Source organism: Bos indicus x Bos taurus, chromosome X, assembly GCF_003369695.1.
Source record: "Bos indicus x Bos taurus breed Angus x Brahman F1 hybrid chromosome X, Bos_hybrid_MaternalHap_v2.0, whole genome shotgun sequence".
In the NCBI taxonomy this organism is placed as follows: domain Eukaryota; kingdom Metazoa; phylum Chordata; class Mammalia; order Artiodactyla; family Bovidae; genus Bos; species Bos indicus x Bos taurus.
The window spans coordinates 39,821,214-39,834,178 of NC_040105.1; the positions used below are offsets into that span (position 1 = coordinate 39,821,214).

Sequence of the window (12,965 nt, forward strand, 5' to 3'; positions counted from 1 at the left end):
CCTTCCAAGGAGTAAGCGTCTTTTAATTTCATGGCTGCAGTCACCATCTGCAGTGATTTTGGAGCCCAGAAAAATAAAGTCTGACACTGTTTCCACTGTTTCCCCATCTATTTCTCATGAAGTGATGGGACCAGATGCCACGATCTTAGTTTTCTGAATGTTGAGCTTTAAGCCAACTTTTTCACTCTCCACTTTCACTTTCATCAAGAGGCTTTTTAGTTCCTTTTTGCTTTCTGCCATAAGCATGGTATCATCTACATATCTGAGGTTATTGATATTTCTCCCGGCAATCTTGATTCCAGCTTGTGCTTCTTCTAGCCCAGCGTTTCTCATGATGTACTCTGCATGTACGTTAAATAAGCAGGGTGACAATATACAGCTTTGACGTACTCTTTTTCCTATTTGGAACCAGACTGTTGTTCCATGTCCAGTTCTACCTGTGGCTTCCTGACCTGCATATAGGTTTCTCAAGAGGCAGGTAAGGTGGTCTGGTATTCCCATCTCTTTCAGAATTTTCCACAGTTTATTGTGATCCACACACTCAAAGGCTTTGGCATAGTCAATAAAGCAGAAATAGATGCTTTTCTGGAACTCTCTTACTTTTTCGATGATCCAGCGAAAAAGCAAGAGAGTTCCAGAAAAACATCTATTTCTGCTTTATTGCCTTTCACCTTTGGTAATCACAAATTTATTTTCAAAGTCTAAATCTGTTACTATTTTGTAAATACATTCTTTTGTGTAATTTTTTTAGATGCCACATAAAAAGGATATCATATGATATTTGTCTTTCTCTGACTTCGCTTAGTATGATAAGCTCTAGGTCCATCCCAGTTGCTGCAAATGGCATTGGTTCATTCTTTTTTATGGCTGAGTATTATTCCACTGTGGGCTTCCCAAGTGGCTCAGTGTTAAAGAATCCACCTGTCAGTGAAGTAGACACAGGAGATGCAGTTTTGATCCCAGGGTTGGGAAGATCCCCTGGAGGTGGAAATGGCAACCCCCTCCAGCATTCTTGCCTGAAAAATCCCATGGATGATGAACCCGGTGGGCTACAGTCCATAGGGTCACAAAGAGTCAGACATGACTGAGCACAATATTGCATTGCATATATGTACCGCATCTTCTTTATCCATTCATCTGTCCATAGACATTGAGTTGCTTCCGTGTCTTAGCTATTGTGAATAGTGCTGGTATGAACATTGGGGTACGTGTATCTTTTTGAATTATGGTTATCTCTGGATATATGTCCAGGAGTGGGATTGCAGGATCATATGGTAGTTCTATTTTTAGTTTTTAAAGGAACCCCCATACTGTTCTCCATAGTAGCTACACCAATTTACATTCCCACCAACAGCATAGGAGGGTTCCCTTTTCTTCGAAGATGGCCATTCTGACCCGTGTGAAGTAACACCTCATTGTGGTTTTGATTTGTACTTCTGTAATAGTTAGCAATGTTGAGCATCTTTTCATGTGCTTTTTGGCCATCTGGGCAGAACTTTCTGTGTTGACCAGACAAGTGATATGATGAGCAAGTGAGCAAGGAAGTGATTGATGCTCAAAACCACAATGAGGTATCACTTCAAGATGGCTGCCACCTGGCTTTCTCTCCCTCTTGGGACACACACTTGAGCCTTTGGGGTCCTGAGCCATCATGTAAGACATCTGGTGACCCTGAAGCCACCATGCTGGAATGCTCATGTAGACATCTTTCCATGTGGAAAGAGCATACAGAAATAGAGAGCAAGGAAGTTACCCAGTATGCCCAGCTGTGCCGACTCCCAGCTGTTTCAGTCTTCCTAGTCCAAGTGTCAGAAGCCTTCAAGATGACACCACCTCCAGCCACCATCTGACAGCAATGGTGTGAGAGATTCCCTAAGTCAGGACACTACTCAGCCGAGCTGCTTCCAAATTTCTGATGCAAGGAAAGCCTAAGAGATAATCAAAGGTAATGATTTGAAACCACTAAGTTTGATGGCAATTGTAGCGTAGACTCAATAATAGCTACAGCCCTTTTGAGAGAGCCTGCCACTTCCTCAGTCTGGGAGGGAAAGCCTTAGGAACCCATCGGTTCCACACGCACCCACACATAGCACCAGTGACAGGACCCCTGGAGGCTTTCTGACCCTGGCGAGGCTTCTGTTTCTCTCTTCCGGAAATTTATAACACGAATACCCCCATTGAGCCTCCTGGCTTGAGAACACCAGGAACTTCAGCTTCAGTCTGTACGTTGTGTCCCAACCTGTGGAAGACAGAAAAAGGAATCAAACAATCATGTAAAAGCAGGAAAGAGAGAGACCCCATAGCCTCAAACGAGGACCTTCCTTTCCTATTTTTGTCTTGTTCCTGATGCTCTTCCTTCGTTCTTTCTTGAGACACGCTTATAACCATCATTACCATCACCTTTATTATTATGACTAAGGGTGACTGTCCACTCACATGCCAAGCAGTGTTCTAGGTGCTCTGTGCGTGATAACTTTATTTTTATTTATTTTTAAAGAGCTCAGCTTTTTATTTTAAACCTGTTACTAAAGCGGTTTAGTCAAAAAGACCAAAGCCCATGTCATCATCAGACTCTTCAGATTCTTCTTTTTTTGCTTCTACTTTCTTCTCTTTAGCTGGAGCAGCAGTGGTGGAGGGGACAGGACCTCCTGCAGGTTCAGCACCAGCTGCTGGGACAAGTCCGCCAGCCCCCATGTTGCAGACGAGGCTCCCATCATTGACATTGGCCAAAACCTCTGCAAACAAGCCTGGTCAGAAAGGTTCAACGTTTACACCAGCTGCTTTAATGAGGGCATTATTCTTACACTCTGTGACCGTCACCTCATCGTCGTGCAGAATGGGGGCCGAGTAGATGCAAGCAAGCTCTGAGAAGGAGGCCATGGTGTGGGGCAAGTGCTAGGTGGGGGCTGTTGGGCGTGGTGCTAGTCGCCCAGATGAAGTGAAAGTCTCACCCCAACCAGGCCTTAGCTTCCTCAGGACTGCGTACTTTAGCGGCCGCTGAGGAAAGGGCTATGCATATTAACTTTAATCCTCACATGATCCATGAGGTGAACATCACGATTATCCATATTTACAGATGGGGAAACTGGACCCTAAACAGAAAAGTCACTCATCTAATGTCACACAGGCAGTCGGATAACAGGAGCTCACTCTCTATCCAACACTGTTGTTATAGACCCTATTTTTGGGGTTTGTTTAGTCACTCACTCATGTCCAACTCTTTTGCGACCCAATGGACTGCATCCTGCCAGGCTCCTCTGTAAATGGGGATTCTCCAGGCAAGAATACTGGAGTGGGTTGCCCTGCCCTCCTCCCAACCAAGGGATTAAACCCGCCCTGTATTGGCAGGTGGATTCTTTACCACTAATCCACCAGTGAAAGTGAAAGTCGCTTAGTCTTGTCCAACTCTTTGTGACTCCACAGACTGTATAGTCCATGGAATTCTCTAGGCCAGAATACTGGAGTGGGTAGCCTTTTCCTTCTCCAGGGGATCTTCCCAACCCAGGAATCAAACCGGGGTCTCCTGCATTGCAGGCAGATTCTTTACCAACTGAGCCACAAGGGAAGGCCAATAATACTGGAGTGGGTAGCCTATCCCTTCTCCAGGGGATCTTCCCGACCTAGGAATTGAACTGGGGTCTCCTGCATAGCAGGCGGATTCTTTATCAACTGAGTTATCAGGGAAGCCACCAGGGATTACATATTAAACTCAGTCACTCACCCTTCAGTTTAGTTCAGTTCAGTCGCTCGGTTATGTCCAACTCTTTGCGACCCCATGAATCGCAGCACGCCAGGCCTCCCTGTCCATCACCAATTCCTGGAGTTCACTCAGACTCACATCCCTTGAGTCAGTGGTGCCATCCAGCCATCTCATACTCTGTCGTCCCCTTCTCCTGTCCCCAATCCCTCCAGCATCAGAGTCTTTTCCAATGAGTCAACTCTTCACATGAGGTGGCCAAAGTACTGGAGTTTCAGCTTTAGCATCATTCCTTCCAAAGAAATCCCAGGGCTGATCTCCTTCAGAATGGACTGGTTGGATCTCCTTGCAGTCCAAGGGACTTTCAAGAGTCTTCTCCAACACCACAGTTCAAAAGCATCAATTCTTCGGCGCTCAGCCTTCTTCACAGTCCAACTCTCACATCCATACATGACCACTGGAAAAACCATAGCCTTGACTAGCTGGACCTTTTTTGGCAAAGTAATGTCTCTGCTTTTGAATATGCTATCTAGGTTGGTCATAACTTTCCTTCCAAGGAGTAAGCGTCTTTTAATTTCATGGCTGTAGTCACCATCTGCAGTGATTTTGGAGCCCCAAAAAATAAAGTCTGATACTGTTTCCACTGTTTCCCCATCTATTTCCCATGAAGTGATGGGACCGGATGCCGTGATCTTAGTTTTCTGAATGTTGAGCTTTAAGCCAACTTTTTCACTCTCCTCTTTCACTTTCATCAAGAGGCTTTTTAGTTCCTCTTCACTTTCTGCCATGAGGGTGGTGTCATCTGCATATCTGAGGTTATTGATATTTCTCCTGGCAATCTTGATTCCAGCTTGTGTTTCTTCCAGCCCAGCGTTTCTCATGATGTACTCTGCATAGAAGTTAAATAAGCAGGGTGACAATATACAGCCTTGATGTACTCCTTTTCCTATTTGGAACCAGTCTGTTCCATGTCCAGTTCTACCTGTGGCTTCCTGACCTGCACACAGATTTCTCAAGAGGCAGGTCAGGTGGTCTGGTATTCCCATCTCTTTCAGAATTTTCCACAGTGTATTGTGATCCACACAGTCAAAGGCTTTGGCATAGTCAATAAAGCAGAAATAGAAGTTTTGCTGGAACTCTCTTGCTTTTTCCATGATCTAGTGGATGTTGGCAATTTGATCTCTTTCCTAAAACCAGCTTGAACACCAGGAAGTTCACGGTTCACGTACTGCTGAAGCCTGGCTTGGAGAATTTGAGCATTACTAGCATGTGAAATGAGTGCAATTGTGTGGTAGTTTGAGCATTCTTAGGCATTGCCTTTCTTTGGGATTGGAATGAAAACTGACCTTTTCCAGTCCTGTGGCCACTGCTGAGTTTTCCAAATTTGCTGGCATATTGAATACAGCACTTTCACAGCATCATCCTTCAGGATTTGAAATAGCTCAACTGGAATTCCATCAGCTCCACTAGCTTTGTTCGTAGTGATGCTTTCTAAGGCCCACTTGACTTCACATTCCAGGATGTCTGGCTCTAGGTGAGTGATCACACCATCATCATCTGGGTCATGAAGCTCTTTTTTGTACAGTTCTTCTGTGTATTCTTGCCACTTCTTAATATCTTCTGCTTCTGTTAGGTCCATACCATTTCTGTCCTTTATCGAGTCCATCTTTGCATGCAATGTTCCCTTGGTATCTCTGATTTTCTTGAAGAGATCCCTAGTCTTTCCCATTCTGCTGTTTTCCTCTATTTCTTTGCATTGATCGCTGAGGAAGGCTTTCTTATCTCTTCTTGCTATTCTTTGGAACTCTGCATTCAGATGCTTGTATCTTTCCTGCCAATAGAGTCCCTCTGTTTTTGTTACAATCACTTGCAGCTAAATTGTTTCTTATCAAGCCCAATATGTATGGAAGCATTCCAGTTTGATAAAACTTGGTACAAATAAATTTAACATGAGTCCAGAGGGAAGGATGCAATTGTTGCAGGAGAGACACTGTGATAGCTCCAGATACAAGTGCAGGTCAGAACTACAGGTCACTGGGGCTTCCGGTTCCAGGCTCAGTGGCTGGTTGAGGGAGAGAGCACTGTGGCTGCGCAGGAGCAGGTCCTCAGGCAAATTCAGGAGGAGAAGTTGGAAGGAAATGATTCAAAACTGCAGTTGGATTGGACTTTGGTTCATCATAATGTGTTAATGTTGGTTCATTAGTTGTGACAAATATACACCAAAGTAACATAAGAGGTTAACAACAGGGGAAACTGGGTATAAGGTATGTGGGAAATCTCTGTATACACTGTCTTTGCTACTTCTCAGGACACCTCAAACTATTGTCAAATTTTTAAATAAATTAACTTTGGCTGTGCTGGGTCTTTGTGGCTGCGCTCAGGCTTTAGTCTCTAGTTGCGGCAAGTGGGGGCTACTTCTGTAGTTGCGGTGCACAGGCTCCTCATTTCGGGCTTCTCTTGTTGGGAAGCATGGTGTCTACAGAGCACAGGCTTTAGTAGTTGTAGCTCACAGGCTTAGCTGCCCCGCAGCACGTGGAATCTTGCTGGACCAGGGATTGAACTCGTGTCCCCTCCATTGGCAGGTGTATTCTTAACCACTGGACCAGCAGGGAAGTCCTGTTCTCAAATTTAAAATGTCCTCAAACAAGCAAACAAATCTTCTGTAACTGGAAGGCAGAATGGGGCCCCAAGAGACAGTCCAACAGTGAACAAAAGAGGGAGCAAAGGCCAGACCAGGAGTCTGAACCCCAGGTAAGTTAGAAACATGAGGGTGAGTCCCGTCTGCCCTCCTCTCCTCAGCCCTGGGAACCCCACCCAGCACACACTGCAACTCAGGACACCCAAGATGTAGGTAGGAGTGGGGTGGTGCATGCCTGAGGGCAATGACAGTGCAAAGCCAGGCTCCCATCTCCCCTCTGGGCTATCACTAACGACCCAGAGCAGGTCAGTGCAAGGCACCCCCGCAGGCTGCTGTGTGCAGGGTTCCTGGTGTCACCCTCTGAGGTTGAGGGAAGCTATCTGGAGACTGGAGATTTTTCATTCATAACTCACCACATTCATAAGGAAGGGGAAGTAGCTGCCAGAGGTGATGCAAGAAGATGGAGCACAGTTGCTTTTCCTGATGCTGGTAATTGATCAGTAATGACCAATGTACACTCCTGAGTCTAGACTCTTTCCCCTTATGGGCAGCAGGATGGATGCCCAACAGCAGGCTGGAGCTAGGTAGGAGTGAAAGTGTTAGTTGCCCAGTCGCATCCAACTCTTTGTGACCCCATGGACTGCAGTCCACCAGTCTTCTCTGTCCATGGAATTCTCCATGCAAGAATACTGGAATGGGTTGCCATTCCCTTCTCCAGAGGATCTTCCCCACTGAGGGGATCTTCCCTACCCTGGGATCAAACCCAGGTCTTCCCATATGGCAGGCAGATTCTTCACCATCTGAGCCACCAGGGAAGCCCTAAAACTAGGAGTGTGGTCTCCCAAAGGGCGGGGGCTTGAAGACTTTGCTGGAAGCTTTCAATAGTTGTGGGGGCCGGGGAGGGAGAGACGAGGCAGTGACTAGGTCTGGAGAAAGGATGATCAGGCAGGTTTGGGGGCCCAGCTGAGTGCCAGTCCCCAGGGTAGGGAAAGTTCCACAGCTGCAATCAGCAACCTATTATAGGAAGAGAAGGCAGGCAGTCACATTATTCTGGGATCTGGGTTTTGCCCGGTAGTTCCAAGAGAAGGCCTGAGAGGCAAGGGAACCAGGGTATGGTGAAGATAAAGAGTGAGGAGTATACAGCTCAACTCCAGAAAAATAAATGACCCAATCAAAAAATGGGCCAAAGAACTAAATAGACATTTCTCCAAAGAAGACATACAGATGGCTAACAAACACATGAAAAGATGCTCAACATCACTCATTATCAGAGAAATGCAAATCAAAACCACTATGAGGTACCATTTCCCGCCAGTCAGAATGGCTGCAATCCATAAGTCTACAAGCAATAAATGCTGGAGAGGGTGTGGAGAAAAGGGAACTCTCTTACACTGTTGGTGGGAATGCAAACTAGTACAGCCACTATGGAGAACAGTGTGGAGATTCCTTAAAAAACTGGAAATAGAACTGCCTTATGATCCAGCAATCCCACTGCTGGGCATACACACTGAGGAAACCAGAAGGGAAAGAGACACGTGTACCCCAATGTTCATTGCAGCACTGTTTATAATAGCCAGGACATGGAAGCAACCTAGATACCCATCAGCAGATGAATGGATAAGAAAGCTGTGGTACACAATGGAGTATTACTCAGCCATTAAAAAGAATACATTTGAATCAGTTCTAATGAGATGGATGAAACTGGAACCTATTATACAGAGTGAAGCCAGAAAGAAAAACACCAATACAGTATACTAACACATATATATGGAATTTAGAAAGATGGTAACAATAACCCTGTGTACGAGACAGCAAAAGAGACACCGATGTATAGATCAGTCTTATGGACTCTGTGGGAGAGGGAGAGGGTGGGGAGATTTGGGAGAATGGCATTGAAATATGTATAATATCATGTATGAAACGAGTCGCCAGTCCAGGTTCGATGCACGGTACTGGATGCATGGGGCTGGTGCACTGGGATGACCCAGAGGGAAGGTATGGGGAGGGAGGAGGGAGGAGGGCTCAGGATGGGGAACGCGGGTATACCTGTGGCGGATTCATTTTGATATTTGGCAAAACTAATACAATATTGTAAAGTTTAAAAAAAAAAAAAAGAGTGAGGAGTAATCTATGGGTCCAAAGCAGAATGAGGATGGCAGAAAAGATAGAAAGGGAATCAGTGGGGGATATGGAGGACCGGGCGCCTTGCCAGCATTCCAGCCAGCTCCTGTCAGCTTCAGAAACTGTCTTGAAAACAGCTGTGGCCAAAGTTTGGCCTTGCCTGTGTGGTTACCTGGAAATTGAACTTGCTGTGATCACTTCACTAGCAGAAGATTCTCTCCAACACTGTGTGTGTGCATAGAAGGCATCATTTGTTCACCCATTCATTCATTCATATATCCAATTTTTAACAGATTATTTATTTATTGGTTGTACTGGGTCTTCATTGCTACATGAGGGCCTTCTATAGTTGAGGTGAGAGAGGGCTGCTCTTCCTGCTGTGTGCAGGCTTCTCATTGCAGTGGCTTCCCTTGTTGCAGAGCACAGGCTCTAGGCACCCAGGCTCCAGCAGCTGCAGCACGCAGACTCCGTAGTTGTGGCACTCCGCAGCTTCGTTGGGCTTAGTTGCTCTGTAGCATGTGGAATCTTCCCGGACCAGGGATCGAACCCATCTCCCCTGTGTTGGATTCCTATCCACTGTACCACCAGGAAGTTCTCATATATCCAGGGTTGAGTGTTTCCAAAGTGCTGTGTCAACTAGATCCTGCTATGTTGGAGCTGAGCCATATAAAAAGAAGCTTTTTCCCCTTTCCCCCTTCAAATGGGATGTGAAGTCTCAGGTTATTTACACGGGGTTCAGCTCCAAGTTCATGGAGCACACTGCAAATATCCAACGCTGGATGTATGAATGAATGAGTGAATGAACAAATTACGCAACTTCGATTTATTTTAGTTTAAATATGCTCATCCACTAGGTGCAATCTGAGAAAACTCTTAAAATATTGTAGGTGTAACTTACATACCATAAAATGCACGAGTCTGAAGTGAACAGCTTGTGTATTCTCATCTATGCGTATCTCCCATGTAACCACTGTCCAGATCAACATACAGAACATTGCCATCGCCCCAGAAAGTTCCCCTGTGCCCCTTCTCAGTTTACCTCCCTCACCCTCAGATAAGGAACATTATGGTTTCTGTCATCATAGATTCAGAGGACATGGTGCTTTTTTTTGGCTCCACTGGGTCTTTGTTGCTTTGTGCAGACTTTCTGTAGTTATGGAGAGTGGGGGCTACTCTTTGTTGTGGGGCACAGTCTCTATAGGGGCACGGTCTCAGTAGTTGCGGCTCCCAGGCTCTAGAGCATGGGCTCAGTAGTTGCGGCACACAGGCTCGGTTTCTCCGTGGCATGTGAAATCTTCCCAGGCCAAGGATTGAACCTGTGTCCCCTGCATTGGCAGGCAGATTCTTATCCACTGCGCTACCAGGGAAGTCCCAACATGGTGCTTTTGATTAGGTTTTTCATGGTGGTGGAGGTGGAGGCAGGTGGAGAGAACTAACGCAAAGCCACGGAAGTCAGTAACCAGTGGCTCAATGAGATGAAACTTGGAAATAAGATTGCACTCTGTCTCAGAGTTTAATCAGGAAAACAAATACGGCGGAAACCATGGAAGGGAGTGGGAAGTTCTCACGAATGGTGTGGCTGTACAGTCATCCCCCAAAGGGGGCTTATTACAGTACCCTGTCAATCTGAGTACAAACATCCAGTTTCCCAGCAGGTGTGTTCTGTCTGTGGAGATGGGTACAGCAGAACCTCATGTGTTAAATATTTGCTGTGGTTGCATACTCACCAAGTTGATTTTGGGTAACTAGGATTCCTATGTCACTTGCATTTTTGGAGAGAATACGCTGACCAGGTTGTCATGAATGTGCAGACTACCATGTACTTGTATATATCAAAATGGTATTTGCACCATTAAGAACCTGTAACTTTATTGTTTGGGGTCAATGTCATGGAGTCAGATTCCCTCTGGGACACTGACAAAACTGGGGTTCTCAGACTGGGAGGCTGAAGCCTGGATTTTGCCCTGTAGTGAATTCCCATAGTAGATACCATCTCTAAGATCTCTTGTTAAGACAGCCGTAAACATGCCAACCACAACTCCGGCCTTTCTTTGGAAACTTCCACCCTCACTGAAGACGTGTTTTGTAAACACAAGAATCTCCAAACATAAGCTGAAATCGAATACAAATAATTCCTACCAAGTCAAAGGGAGATACAGCTCCTCAAGATTCCACGAAGCAAGCTAGATTTTTAAAACTTTTTTTATTGTCAAACATGACACAAACATACATCAGTGTTCAAAATATCGATAATAATGAAGCAAACACTAGTGTAACAATATCCACCTAGGTCATTAGGAAATGACCAACCTCCCCAAATCCTTCTGCATGTCCCTTTAAAAATATTTTTTTTTAATTTCTTGGCCACACTGCACAGCATATGGGATCTTAGCTTCCCAATGAGGGATCAAACCCACACCCCCCGCATGGGAAGCGCAGTCTTAACCGCTGGATCGCCAGGAAAGTCCTGCATGTCCTTTCTAGACATATCCCCCTCTCTACCACCCCATAGGTAACTTGTATGACATTTTTATGGCAGTCATTTCCTTGCTTTTCTTTATACTTTGACCATCTATGCTGCATCCATAAACAGTATACTTTCTTTTTTCCTGATTTTGAACTTTATATAAATGAAGTCAAACTGTTCATTTCTTATTTTTATATAGTATAAATGTGATATATAATACGTAACCTGTTATTTATATTTATTCAGTTTCATTATGATATAGTATCCCATTGTATGAAATATATACCACAATTTATTTAATCAATATACTATAATTTATTATTAATATGTAAGTGCATGTTCCTGTAGTATTTCCTCTAAGGAATGGAGCTGCTGGGTCATAAGTTTGGTATTTCTTCAGCTTTAATAGACAAGGCAATGTTTTCAAAAACTGTTGTTCCAGTTTATGCTTCCACCCCCACGTTATGAGAGTTTCAGTTGATTCACATCCTTGCCTACACTTAGCATGGTCAGATTTCTAAACTTTTTGCCAGTCAAGTGGCGTGTTGGTATCTCATGGTTTCAAATTTGCATTTCCCTAACTATTAATGCAGCTGAGCATGTTAGTATAGTGGCGGGTCTTTTGTATTTATTCTTCTGTAAAGTATCTATTCAAGTCAGTTGCCCATTTTTCTATCAGTTTGTCTCTATCTTACTGATTTGTAGGAGCAATTTCCACTTTCTGGATATAATTGATCTTTTCCCATTTGGGGACTTGTATTTTCACTTTATGGGTTTTTTTAATTTGCTTTATTTTTCAGAACATTTTAGATTGAGAAGAATTGAGAAGATATTACATATACCTCACACTCAGTTTTCCTTATTATCAACAGCTTACATTAGTAGGGCACATTTGTCGCTATTAATGAACCAATAGTGATATTAATACGTTATTATTGACTAGAATCCATACTTTATTCAGATTTCCTTTTCCAAGGTGCTCTGTCAACTGGGTCCTGCTAGCTTGGAGCCGAACCGTATGAAAAGAAGCTTTTTTCCCCTTTCCCCCTTCAAATGGGATGTAAAATCTCAGGTTATTTACACAGGGTTCAGCTCACACTCACTTTTCCATTCTGCATATTGTGTCTTTTGAAAAAAAAAAAAAAATCCTTAATTTTCATTGAGCAGGGCTCCACAGGGCTCCCTGATGGCTGATTTACAGGGACCAGACCATCTCACCATGATCTCTCTGGGATCACTCAGAACTCACTGCTGGAATTAATGGGGGCTGGGTAGGGGGTGGGATGCAGAGTTAGAGAAGCAAACTATATTATGTGTTTCTTCAAGTCTTCTATCTGGCCCTCTCCTTTTGGAACTCAAGAAGCAGGAATTTGACATTTTTGTTTTCTGGTTCTTTTCCAAGAGTCCTCCCCTCAGGGCAGTAGATGGCTGGAGTCTGGGCTATTTGGCCTGGGAGGAGAGGTGTGCCGAGAATGGGGGAGGAGGTTTCTTTTAGGCTAACACATGGGTCATTACTTCATATATTATCCTGGGCACACATATCCATCTTGAAATGCTTCAGTGGAAAAAGTTAACTGCACATCACTGGTTGTTTACTGAGCGCTAAAGATTGAATCAGAAGGGCTGTGTTCACAAAGCAGAACTGCTGAGGACTCAGAATGTGACCTTGAGTACATATGCCCTCCCCCAGGTTTCAATCTCTCAATCTATGATACAAGGAGCAGCGTTCCTACAGCATTTATCCTGCTGAATTTCAAGGCTATAAGCAGCAGCAATGTCCCTTTGAGACCTCAGATGAAAAGGGGTCTTAGATTTAAAGGATAAGCTATTCACTCTTGGCTCACAAAAAGGACATTATTTCTCAAGACAGAGTATGAAAGATTGTGAGATTTTGAGGTTTCCTGGGTGGGGAGGAATAGGCAGGATTTATATTATGTTCCAGTCTATTTTTAATATTTTTGGTCTACTTCAAATTAAAAGAAATAAGAATGTCCTAGAACTCTTTCAAGAACAGAAAAATTCACTCCTCTCCCAGTTTTTCA

General features: G+C 44.3%; 1 pseudogene; it reads right to left on the reverse strand.

Annotated features, from left to right (window-relative positions):
* Positions 1 to 1,891: 1,891 nt before the first annotated feature.
* Positions 1,892 to 3,095, reverse strand: LOC113887390 (annotated as a pseudogene).
* Positions 3,096 to 12,965: the final 9,870 nt, after the last annotated feature.